The 2,985-nt window shown below is 34.5% G+C and overlaps 1 pseudogene; it reads right to left on the reverse strand.

Moving 5' to 3' along the window:
* Nucleotides 1-224: 224 nt before the first annotated feature.
* Nucleotides 225-707, reverse strand: LOC127185871 (U1 small nuclear ribonucleoprotein C-like; annotated as a pseudogene).
* Nucleotides 708-2,985: the final 2,278 nt, after the last annotated feature.

The following is a 2,985-nucleotide window of genomic DNA, read 5'->3' on the forward strand; positions in this document are numbered from 1 at the left end:
AATTCTAATTTTTTAAAATCTAAAACAGCTGACAATTTTATTTTCATATTTCACAATATAAGTGAAAACTGTACTTTTTAAAATATGACTTCTCCCCTCCAAAACTACTCTGTTGGGAAGGGAGAAGTTTTCTTGTCATACACTAGAAAAATTCAGGCTCAGCACCATGATCTCCTGGTGAAACAGAGTAAGAAATGCAAAACTGTTAAAGGGCCTTTCTGCTCTTACCTGTCTGGCTGAGTCATGCCAGGCTGAATGGGCACCATCATAGGGCAAGCAGGAGGTCTCATCATTGGAGGCCCAGGCACCATGGGCATGTGGCCTCCCATGGGTGGCCTCATTCCAGGAGCAACATCCCACAGGCATCATCCCACGAGGAGGAGGGCCCATCACTGGCATCACGGGAAGGCCTCCCATGTAGGGTGCAAGCATCGTGCCAGGATGAGGAGAACCCAGGAGACTCGGGGAAGGGGGGAGGGGGGATCATGGCCCCTGCAGGAGGAGGAGCAGAGAATGGAGCTGGAGATATCTTGTTGAAATGCAGCAGGTGTTTTGTCAACCAGGCTCTGGCCCTGCTCCTCCATCCACTTCTGGTACTAGTCTTTCACATTCTTTTTGTGTTTCTTACCACTGCAGTGTGTCTTCCTCACAGACAGAGAAGCGTGAGTAAGATATGTATCACAGTAGTCACAATAAAATTTAGGCATGTTCCTCCACAAGCCATTGGCTACCCAGTTACGCTCGGATTCTAATTTTTAAGAAAGTACTTTTGTGTATTTTAAAGCTTGAGTTCTAAGATTGTAATTTCAGGATCATTTCTACAGTTAAAGCTTGACTTATAACCACAGTTCAGAAGCTCACTATATCATTTCAGTTGGATAGTATATTTTGAATTTAGAAATATTCCTTTTTTGGTAAAGTGTTTGTTTGTGAAGCACTTAATAGATACCCTGACCCCTTGTTTTTCTCCTGTTTTTTTTTTTTTTTTTTTTTTTTTTTTTATTATCATGTCTGAATCTTTAAAATATCTTCAGTTAGGAAAATCAGAACTGAAGTGAGGTTGGGCATTTCTCATCCAAAATATATAGGTCCAAAAATATTTCAGATATCAAAGTTTTGTCTATTTTATTTTATTTTATTTTATTTTAGTTTAGTTTAGTTTAGTTTAGTTTAGTTTCATTGACTTCACTGGTTGTACATCTTAGTCTGAAAATGCAAATTCTAAGTACTCTAAAATATGAAACATTTTGGATATTTTTGCTTTTTCAAGACACAGTTTCTTTGAGTAGCCCTGGCTGCACTGGAACGTTGAGAGGATGTCTTGTGTGTTGTGTGAATACATCGCCTGCCCATTACAAAATACCTATGACTAATAGGATGAGTAGAGAATAGAAGGTGGGACATCTGGCAGGCAGAAAGGATTCTGAGATAGAGCAGGTGGGAGATTTGTCTGGCAAGATGTGAAGAGGACAGATGCAAAATGTAGATTGGTAAAATGGGTCCCCTCAAATTATGATCTAGTCAGAGAAGAGCCTAGCTATATGGCCTAGGTATTTGTAAATATATATTTTGAGTCTCATGAGTCATTCATTATTCTAGGAGCTTAGAGCTGGGAGGAAAAACCATCACAATGTTGGAACTCACCCTGTAGACCAGGCTGGCCTTAAACTCACAGAGATCCATGTGCCTCTGCCTATTGAGTGCTGGGACTACAGGCATACACCACCACCCAGTAAACATACGAAACTTTTCATGCACCATGTTGGTGTTATATTTCAATTTAATTTTTAAGTATCATTGATAAAGTTTAATAATATTTAGCCATACTTATAAATATTTGAATATTTAAGAACAATTCAAGTTTTTAATATTAATTTTTATGTTCAATATAGATGACATTTACAATTCTTTTCTTGAGAAGAGGAGAAAAGCGCAAATGTATTCTGAAATTGTTGCCACCAAGAATAGCTACAAAATGAAACAACTTTGGAAAAATGAACAACAGAAAATGTAAGTTTTCTGGTATTTTTAGAGCCATGTTTACATAATTTCTGAGTATATGTTGGTGCAAAATACTTAGGAAAATATCAACTGTATGTACATTGGAATCGCCAGTGAAAATGTTTCATTTGATTTTCCTATAAGCAAGCAATACTATAACCCCAGGCAATCATAGAACCGACATGTATTTCATGGAAGTCAGTGAAGATTTCATTTTCTTCCTTCCAAATAATAGTTGAGAGTTATTATTTTAAAAGTAATTCATGTTCACTCAGGAAAGATATTAACTGAGGAAATGGTAGATGCCATATAAACTATTAAATGTCTTTTAGGGTATGGATAATATAGAAAAGAGTTAATTATATATCATAAATAATTTGTATATTGTAACTGATTTAAATATTCTGTGTACTATTAAATCTTGGTTGTGCCAAAGGACTTAGAAATAATTTACTTTTTTATTAGAACTAGTAAAAAATGAAAAATTACTTAGAGATGAAATTAATTTTCCTGAGAAATGTGATATATATGTAATTAATTAATATATAGAAATATATAATATATGAAATATATACATTTAAATATATTTTCTGAGAAATGTGCTATATATACACATATTTTTATATCACATTTCTCAGGAAAATAATATACATGTTTATATATATACATATATGTTATATGATACATATTATAACCTTTTATTATCTATATAATATATATACATATTTGGTTTAAGAGGCAAACCGTATGAGAAGACTTTTCTTTTAGCAAGGAAAAAAGTATTTCTAGAATCTACATAAATGCAATTTGAGGGGTTAAGGATTCAGCTCAGTGGTAGAGTGCTTGCCTAGCAAGGACCAGGCCCTGGGTGCAGTCCTTAGCGCTAGAAAAAAAAAAAAAACAGAAGAAAAGTGACATTAAATAAGTCTAATTTTATTTCTTGTGTTCTCATCAGAATATTTAAACCAATTTCCTTCTTTTTCA

This window comes from Acomys russatus, chromosome X, assembly GCF_903995435.1.
Source record: "Acomys russatus chromosome X, mAcoRus1.1, whole genome shotgun sequence".
In the NCBI taxonomy this organism is placed as follows: domain Eukaryota; kingdom Metazoa; phylum Chordata; class Mammalia; order Rodentia; family Muridae; genus Acomys; species Acomys russatus.